Genomic DNA, 10390 nt, shown 5'->3' with positions numbered 1-10390 from the left:
GAAACGTTCAACACTTTAACAAAATAACAAGACGAAATAAATGATATTTTTGTTGTCATGGCAACCAATGACAATTATGGCGCCAGTTACAAGTTTTCTTGACAGCACAACAAAAATAAAAGGTTGTTAAAAAAAGTTGTGACGCAAATTCTCGGTTTCAAATACCGAATCTGGAACGACTGGTATTTGTCAATTAATTGGCAGGCTTTTGTCTGGGCAGTTCCCATTCGTACCACGAGAGGGCACGCAAATTATGAACCTTGCGTCACACGTCACACATTAAACATAATCTTAGGTTGTGTTTTTCTGTTTCTCCATACCGTCGCTATCACCGACCTATTATTGTATTTATTTTTAGATTAGCCTCAAGTCTGGGAAAGCAGTGAGTGGGCCTGCTGATCTACTCCGTGACGCGAGACACCGCCCGCTCGCCCGCCCTGCTGCAGTCATGCAGTCTGCATCCAGGGAGGAGTTTGAAGCTACCACTACCCTGAGCGGATAGGGAGGGGAAGTTACAAAAAAAGGTCGCTAACTGCCCTTTCTCCCTTGCCCTGTTTCTTGGATTAATTGAAATCACCACAATATCACTTAATTGGTTTTCCAAAGGGACTGTACGCGGCACGTATCACCGCGCGCTCAGGTAAGAATGATGTTTTCAACTTCGAAAAGTTTCCACCGTTTTTTGCAAGACGTCCTTGACGTCACCACTGATTCTCACTGGTAACAGAATGAAAAGTTAGGGACGCTGATTTGTTTACCAGCATTGTTTGTTGCATTGAAATGGTAATCGCGCGTTTTCGTCTATGAAATGTGTCCGAAATAGTTTCGACACAACGGTGTGCAGTTCTCCTGGGTGGCTAGCAGAGGCTAACTGCGCCTTTCCTCTTCAGACACATACCGTAGCAGAACTGCCTGTAAGGATCCACTGTAGATCTCATTCTGACGTGTGCAGCCTTCTTTAGAAAAAGTATGCTTAGTTTTAGTCGAGGCTTGACGAGTGCGTGCTTATGTGTGTTGTGGAAGCTCATGTTGGAACGTCAACATATCCATATTTCCGCTCTGTTTTTTGTGTGTGTTTTTTATTCTTGAGATGCTTTTCTGAGGTTACTGGAGGTCCGCTTTAATGGGAGAGCCAATCATTCAATATTCTTCCATTTGAGCTGAAACAAAGCTGAGTCCCGGGGCGCGTTGTGCTCCAAACGAGACAAAACTGTAGCCTCCGGGTGTCAAGTCTCACACCGCTATGTTGAGAGGGTGTGACAAGTGTGGAGGAATTTGCGGTCATAAATCTACTTTGATAAGTAGGGCATTGTTGTTTGGCTCAAAGGCAGTTTGTCAAAACATTTGCGCAAGTTGTACAAGTAAACACGTCAGCTCACCCAGGTACTATTTTGCTCTGATTGGCTTGCCTACTGATGTAAACAGTTGGGCACACTAACAACACCCGTTCGCTTCATGGGCGGGCAAAGCGAGCAAAAACACGCAATTAAGTTTCTTACATCTGAATTAACAATGCGTCAGGTAACCTGATCTGCTAATCCTTCCCACCTTTTTCTTTCAAAAACAAAGTAAAACAATTCACTTCTGTCATTCATGGATTAAAATTACTACAGTTCATCAATAACATGGTGGAGAAAATATGCTCTATAAAGATATGTACATGTCCAACTGGAGATAAATTTCATAATATTGCTGTTGTGAAATGTAAATGTCTCCACTGTGAGACTGATAAAGGTAAATCCAAACCGATACAACTAGCTAGCTGGCTATCTACATTATGTGCTTTTTTTTTTTTTTTTTTTGCTATCTATTAGCTATCTAGCTGGCTAGCTATCAAGCTGGCTATCCATTACTTATATAGCTATCTAGCTGGCTTGCTAGCTGTCTGGCTGGCTATTAGGTATCTATTGACTATCTATTAGCACGCTAGCTTTCTATCTATTTGAGTTACTTCTGGGTTGAGTGAACGCTGGCGTGTGTGGCTGCCGCTGCTCACCCACAGTATAACTTATCCTGTGACTGAAAAGTGACATTGAGAGTTTTGAAAGGCGCTTATAAATGACATTTCTTATTATTATTATGTGATGATGAGTGTGATGGCCTGCTTTCTGGCGAGTGCATAAAAAAGAAGTCAGTCACCTTGGATAGATAACCAATCTACGGCAACTAAGTCAGTCTTAGTTGACACATTATTGGGATGGCTTATATTGTTTCTTTGCTTTACGTTATCCACACTTTTTTGGGTGTGATTCCACTTTTTATGCTGTAAATGTAATCTGATCGTTGGCCAAACCATATCTGCGTGTGTGTAGTGTGTCTGTCTGACATGGGTGATGATACTCTTCGTCTGCTGAGGTGTGAAGGTTCAATATGTTAGAGAACCTAGTTGCTACTTGCTTCCCTCAAGTCTGGAACAAGCAGATCGATAAAAACAATACAATTTGTATGTGTGGGCATGTACTGTACTTAAAAAAATAAAATCAACCAATTATTGTACCCAAAATAGCATACGGTATTAGAGAAACAAGTGCACTTCAACCATACAGTGAGACCTCAACTTACGAACTTAATTGGTTCCCAGACAGAGTGTGTAAGGCGAAAAGTGTGTATCTAAAAAAAATGTCCCATAGGAAACCATTAAAATGGGAATAATCCGTTCCCGGGTTTCCATAAAATATACTTTTCAACTAAATAAGCCTTAAAACTACACACAACATGCCTTATTCTATGTATAATAAATGTGCTATTGTATTGTAATGAAAGAAATACACTGCATTGTATCATAAAGTCACTTTATTTACATTTGTGATGGTCATTTATGGCTTGATGGAATGGTGTATGAGGTCGAAGGTCAAAGGGCATTGCTGTTTGGAAAGAGAGGCGCATTACATGAGGACTGTAATTAAAGAAATACACTGTGCTGTAAAATAGTTTTATTTACCTTTTTGATGGTCGTTGATGGCTTATGGAAGGAGAGTCACCTTCCATAAGGACTGTTAACTTAACCTCTGGTGCTCTTCGGTCGTGTGCTTCCGCCGAAGATCACTCCGCCAGCCGTGGTGGGTGTGTATTATGAAAATAGTGCTTATTATAAGGTTTAATTTTCATACATTTGTAAGACGAAAAGTTTGTAAGATAAGGTGTTTGTAAGTTGAGGTCTCACTGTATATGTAAAGAGTTAGAATTAACTTTAGTGCTATAAATTTACGGTGATGCTAAGCTAACAAACATTAATTATTTCCATATCGTTTGAGTCACTCTGCCGACGTGGTGGACACACTGGACAACCTTTTAGCCGTTTTTCGTCTACTCAGTCTGTTCATGACAAGAAGGTTGCGCAAGCCGGAAACACATGACCAATCTCTGTCTGCTGAGGGCACCCCAGTGCAATTTACTCCGCAATTCTGGAACAAAAGGACTTTTAAATGTACGTTTTGAATGTAATGGCGTCTATTTTCTGTATGTTCGTTCTATGTTTGTTCAATCAAGGTTGTATTGTCTTACATTAACCGAAGATGCATGTTTTTTGAATGACAGCAAACAAGCCCACAAGCACAATAAGAACACAGAGCCTTCACAGAGTGAGGCCAAAGCCCACATATGAATCCACTGCCAGGCAACCACTGTGATGATCTGCTAAGCAGTTGGCAATGATAGTTTTAACTTGAGGTTGAGTTATCGCAACAACAAAAAAAGTTTTCATTTTTATTAGCGCTGATGCTTTGCCAAAATCAATCAGTGGTGGATTTGTGCAGTGACGTACATGCCTCAAGTACGTGGCGATCTTTACTATACATGACACTGGTAGCATAGTCACTTTCAAAATACAGTGACACCTCGGCTGACGAACGAACGCTTTAAGTAACAAACTTTTCGCCTTATGAACGTTACATTTGTGAGAATATAATCTTGGCATACAAACTATTTTTCGACAATTCGGACACACTGAAGCAAAGGAAAAACAAACGTGAAAAGGTGAGAAAATGGATAGAAGACACAGTGAAATTTGGACTTGTTTCAACTTTATTGATAGTTTAAAGGCAGAGTGTAGACTGCAAGGTTAAAATATCCCATCAATCAGGCTCCACAAATAACCCGCACAAGCCATCTGTACAATTTGAAGAGAATAAATAGACAAGCAAGGGAACCAGCTATTAATAAAGTTTCTAGTGTGTCTGCCTGCATCTGTTGCTGTTACAATATCACAATTTCCAAGATGGTCAACCCATCAAAGACCATCACAAAGGTAAATAAAACAACTTTATTATACAGTACAGTTTATTTCTTTAATTACAATACCATAGCACATTTATTATCCATACAATAAGGTATATTTTGTGTAGTTTCTAGGCTTATTTAGTGGAAAATTATGTTTTATGGGATTATTCTCATTTTAATGATTTCATATGGGAAATTAATGTTTGGAATACACACTCTTCACCTTACACACACTTTCTGGGAACCAATTAAGTAAATCAGTTGCCCATATTAAAAGACACTTCTTAATACTAGCTGAAGAGCATATACTAGTAAATAGACTGACAATGTACCGTCATATCTGCTGACGACAATGAATCGTGGTTGATCAATAACCTCTATATTATAAAAATGAACATGAAGTGGTGTCAAAGCAAACATCCAATTTGTGTTTCTCTCAGTGTCACACACTCAGAGTCTGGCCTCACCTTTCGTTTCACTCATCCACATGGCCCAAAAGTACTCCAGTGTGTTGCTGGAATTAGGGCACATGGGTGTGTTAACAAGGCCTGTCTTGCGCCTGTGTGTGTTGCTGAAATATATACACGTCATATCGCACTGGTGTCAAAGTCAAGGGCCGGCAGGGGGCCAGCTCTGGCCAGTCACATCATCATTTTAGGTGGAGCATGAAAGCAAATTAACCACATCAACTTGCAGGATGGTTTCCACAGTCTAAACCCAAAAAAATTACATTTTGATATTTAATCTATCATAATAATATTTAAAAAGAAAACATTATTCATGACTTCTAATTTCAAAACTAGTTATTCAGCGGAAAGGTCGGTGCTGTTGGACAGTCTGCGGCTAGATGAATGCATGGCTTGAGGAGCCCGCGATAAGAAGAAAGGAGCGTCAGCGCAGCGCTATACAACAATTTTAATTCAAGTGAACGAATTTATTCATACATAACAAAGATTTTCACTTTTCTTTAGTTATTACACAATCTTGTGCTACTTTGATATAGCACTGTATTGTAGAGGATACAAAGAGAACAGATTTAGCACAATACAGTAAAGTCTCATTATATCGATATCGGTTATATCGATAGTACTGCTTATTACGATACTATTTCTGTGAACGCAAGGAGAAAATTTACATGCCGCAGGATCGGATATATCGATAGTCCGGTTATATCGATATTTTTTCCGACTCCCGAGAATATCGATATAACGAGACTTTACTGTATTTTACATTTTAAGACTCACGCTGAATATTCAGGAAGTCTTGTTTTCGAGTTGATGACGATGCCTGACGTGACGTCACGTCTGGAACGCCCTTGACCGAGAAAGTGACACACAATGCATTTTTGGGTACTTTGTTTGGTCTGAAAACTTCGTGTTGATCCGTGTTGATGGCGAAATTAGAAGGAAAACATGCGATGGTGAATTGTTGTGTGTTGCACCAAGACTACTATTTGAGACTAGTTGACACAAATTCCCAGCAGGACAAATCAGCCCATTTCCAAGGGAGCTTGGGCGCCATCTTGTGCATTTTCTGGGACGCTACATTGGAGTCCAGACGGCTCGAATTGATACGGGAGGACTTCTTTAATCGATTGCAAACATTTATGCTTTCTTCTTCAGAACTATTTGAATCATATTCATAATTGGATGAGTAACAAGAAAGCATCTTCTCCAAATATGAAGCCATTGTTTTGATTCTAGAGCAAGGCAAGACGTCCTGGCGTGACGTCACGAACAAGGGGGCGGGACCTTCTGAAACTCGCCATCCCGAGGTCCTTTTGAAGTAGTTTTGGGACACTTTAAGTCATTTTTATTGGTGTTTTGCATGTGACTAAAAATATCACCCTGCGTGTTTTGGGTATTTTAGATGCTATAAAACGTTTTTCTGATGTCGGTTAGGAAAGAAAAAAATGGTGTCAGTTGTCCTTTAAAGTTCAAAGAATAGCCTGTTACCTGATCTCAGCCGACAAGAATTCATTTTAAGGTCAAATATTTTATTAGAAATGAGCCGAATAGTCCTACAGGCAAATTTGAAGGTCGCTCACATTAGGTCAAGTTACCATAGTCCCAAATCACCAGGTAAACAAATCCAGCCTGGAGAGAGTAAAGTGACTTCAGGCTGCTGTCAATGTGTAGTGTCAGGGTCCACGTTCACGCCAGTTTAGGAGACTCTCTTTTCATTCTGGCATGCTGCACAGATTGGCTCGTTGTGTTTTCACTCACTCGGCCATATTTGGGCAAGACGTGCTTGCCACTCCTTGAAGCACAAGAAATCATTTCTTGTAGACCTGAGCCAATTCCTCAGCCTGCGATAGTACCACAATGAATTCAGAAAGTAACAGGTTTGTTCGTATAAAGTATTTGGAAAAATGTACAGTAAAGTCTCGTTATATCGATATCGGATATATCGATAGTCCCGGTTATATCGATACTATTTCTATGCACGCACGGAGAAAATTACATGCAAACAGGGTCGGATATATCGATAGTCCCGGTTATATCGATATTTTTTCGGGCTCCCTTGAATATCGATATAACGAGACTTTACTGTATATATTTTTTAAATTTGTGGTTCATTTGGTCTACTCATCAGTATTTTTTTCTCAAGGAACACTTGAGATGGAGTGTCAATGATAGAGTGTGTTTATACACATCCGTAAACATCATGTTATTTCATGATTAGTTTAGTACATACTATGTTATTTGCATGTTTAGTTTAGTCTATATGGATGTATGTAGCTTATAGTTAACTAGTTGCGTATGCAGAGTGTAACAAGTATCAACTTTCAGTCTAATGCTCTCCCAACACTTGTCCCTAGCTGATAGGCTCAGTCGAGACGATGTCATCAACTGCTGTGTGTTTAAACTAGTTTGAGGAGGCGGGCTTTGTGCTCTTGGCTTCCCGCTCTGACGAGAGATGTTCTCCTTTTTGTTCTACTAGAATAAAGTACAGTGAGACCTCAACTTACGAACTTAATTGGTTCCCAGACAGAGTGTGTAAGGCGAAAAGTGTGTATCTCAAAAAAAAAAAAAAAAAAAATCCCATAGGAAACCATTAAAATGGGAATAATCCGTTCCTGGGTTTCCATAAAATATACTTTTCAACTAAATAAGCCTTAAAACTACACACAACATACCTTATTGTATGTATAATAAAGCAGCACTTTTGACGTGCCCCTTGACATGTCATTCAAAATACTGTGCGCAGGGTGCAAGCCAGCAGCAACTCAACATATGGATCAGGCAAGCTGACTTTCATTCCCTTAGTTTTGCAGAATTTTTAGCAATTCTAAGGAACTGAAAACCATCTCACATTAATGGTGAGTGTTATCACAAATTATGCTGACATTTTATTTAGTTTACTTTTAAAATAGAGTTTATTACTCTCTTTCTCCTTCTGTCTCTCTCTCTCTGTCTCTCTGTCTCTCTCTCTCTCTCTCATTTTTTTGCCGCGGGCCACGTTGTCGTTCTGGTTTCCTCTCGGGGGCCCGTTATGAATTTGGGGAAGTCATGAGAATGTTTAATCCGTTTCACATATTACATATAGAGCGCACAAGAAATTAATGAATAACTAGTTATCAAATTTGAAGTCAAGAATAATGGCTGTTATTGTGGTTTACATGGCACAATTTAAAATTTTGGTTCGGACTTTAGCAAGCATTGAATTTCACAAGTTTGATTTGCTTTCGCGGGCCGAATAAAATGATATGGTGGGCCAGATGTAGTCCCCGGGCTTTGACTTTGACATCTGTGATATAGAGCAACTATAGATGATAAAAATCCCTGATTTGACCTTGCTGTAATGCTTATTTAAAATAATTATATATTCCGCTAAATTACCAACATACGGTGTATGTACCAGCTCGAACCACCTCTGACACGTTTTGAATTCTCTTTTTATTGTCTGAGAGACAAGGCCTTGGCATTTGACATTTTCGTAGTCCAATAAATGGAAACAAAGTAATTGACTGTATGTTGATATTTTGTCATTTATTTATTGATTTATTTGTGGAGACGGTAATAAACTGAATGTTCTGAACTGTGGTATTGTGGTGTCGAGCATATTAATGCTGGCGGGAATAATTATGCCATATTGGAGTTCTTTATGGATGTTGCTCTACTTTCCGTTGCTGACATCAACATCATCTTGTTCTTCGGACCACAGTGGTTGAGCCTGAATTAACAGCACCTCTAATGGTTGCATTTATGTACTCCATTTTGTGTCACTCTCTTCGAAACATGAGTTTAACCATCACAGAATATTTTCAATCTTCTCAAAGAGTTGAGTTTGCCCACCCATGTGATCAAAATGCACCACACGCATGATGGTATGGGTCTTCTCAAGCACAGCGGAAAAAACAAAAGTTATTTCAAAGTCCAAATCTAAATTTGCACTATTAAAGAATGCGAACTGTAAGACGGGAAGAAATATGACATTTCAGTCATGGTGACCTCAAACTGCTTCTCTGAATTTGGAGAAACAGATACCGTACCTAAAATGTTAAGCGTGTGCAGAATACATTGGGTAAGAGAGCCGAGTGAAACAATATCCTGGATGTAAAAAAAGACGAGTATCGTTCACCTCAGGTTGAATGGACCGAAGGATTCGCCTTTGTGGAGAGAAAAGAATTTACAATGAAACAATACCATGGTTGAAACAGTGGCATGTCAGTGGCACTTTGACAAGCCCCATGCTAACGTTAGCATCAATATACTTCTGTGAGAGACGGCAGAAAGCAAGCGTGAAAGCTAATGAAGCCGTGTGCAGGCTAGCTAGCAGTAACTTCGCCAATGAACCCGGCAAGTTGACTTTCATTCTGATCATTTGGCTGGATTTTTCTTTTAAAATCATGAGAAATGGAAAACTATTCATATTAATGGTGCGTTTTATCACAATGTTATTTTAAATAATACCTTCTGACATTTTGTTGCAAAGTGTCCGCGCGTGCGTGCGTATTTGCGTGCGCGTGGCTCTCACTGAAAAACATTTCTAAATAGTTTACTTTTATGGCTCTCTTAGTTAAAAAGGTTCCTGGCCCCTAATCTATATCTAGAGCATTTTAGTTGCAAGCTATACATTTGCTGAGATAGGATACATTTTGAATTGCAGAATAATTTAGGATGAATTAAAAATGGCAAATCAATTCATGATGATGCGGAATGCATTAAAACCATTGCACAGTGGGAGAGGCTTTTATAATTGTAACTTTTGATGCACTTGCACTCAGATTATTGTCCTTAGCCAGGTGTCATCCATTACAGTTTCATCTTTGTAAGACATGCATGACTGGTTGTGTATTTCAACCCCAGCTTTAATTCATAACCAGAACGGCCTTGTTGAGTAACTTTAGTAAAACTGGTGTTCAAGGTGATATCATAGCTAGAGTACAGACTGAAGAATGTCCTAGTTAAAAAAAAAAGACGAGAGACATGTCAACACAAGATCGTACAGTAATTGTGAGTGACTTGAGCTGCTACTCTCATGAACCCTTTCATGCCCAAATGATAACCTGTAACCTAATATTATGATAGGCTGTCTGTTGTAGTCACGCACTGTCCAGTTAGAGACATAGGAAGGTCACTTGGTTTACATTTAAGTAAACTGCGTACGATGGACACATCCCTTGAACCGTTGAATTACATTTGCTTGTTGCCTCGTTTAAGTTAAAAATTGAACTATAGTTTTTTTTATTACTATCACGGCCCAACAGATAAATAATAGTTTGACGTTAATTTTCCTCTGGCCCACTCAAATACTATGTTTATATCTACTTTATATGTTTTCCTTTACTTCAATGCTTTGCTACTATTGTTTTTTTTTAAATGATTATGATTTTTTTAGTCAACATAGAACAGTATCTATATACTGTAGCTGTCTATCTTGCTATATATGAGCACTACAAGTGGCTGACAGATTTTCCATCACAAATACATTTAGAAAAATAAATAAATACTCATTCATTCATCTTCCGAACCTCTATCCTCACGAGGGTCGCAGTAGTTCTTGGAGCCTACCCCAGCCGTCTTCGGGCACTAGCTGGGGATCAGCTAGAGTAGCAGTAGTGCTCCATATGGTGGACTGTGTTTCTGAATGTCATAAAAGGAATATGACAGTGTGGCAAAAAATATCAGCTCTTGAGAAACACGTTTCAGTTGTCTTTTACGATCTA

General features: G+C 39.1%; 1 protein-coding gene across 3 annotated transcripts in view; it reads left to right on the top strand.

Moving 5' to 3' along the window:
* The first annotated feature begins 480 nt into the window (after positions 1–480).
* The window catches only part of tln1 (talin 1), an 84466-nt gene continuing 74556 nt past the window's right edge, over positions 481–10390 (top strand). For 2 of the 3 annotated variants that reach the window (XM_089020877.1, XM_089020874.1), the window contains exon 1: positions 482–640. The gene's annotated coding sequence lies outside the window, so the exon portion shown is untranslated. Of the gene's footprint in view, positions 641–10390 lie in introns of all 3 variants that reach the window. The other variant, XM_089020876.1, reaches the window with a different exon arrangement.

The sequence above is a fragment of the Hippocampus bargibanti genome, linkage group LG18 (assembly GCF_051943395.1).
Source record: "Hippocampus bargibanti isolate YZ-2025 linkage group LG18, ASM5194339v1, whole genome shotgun sequence".
NCBI classification, from domain to species: Eukaryota; Metazoa; Chordata; class Actinopteri; order Syngnathiformes; family Syngnathidae; genus Hippocampus; species Hippocampus bargibanti.
This window is presented reverse-complemented; position numbering and strand designations above follow the sequence as displayed.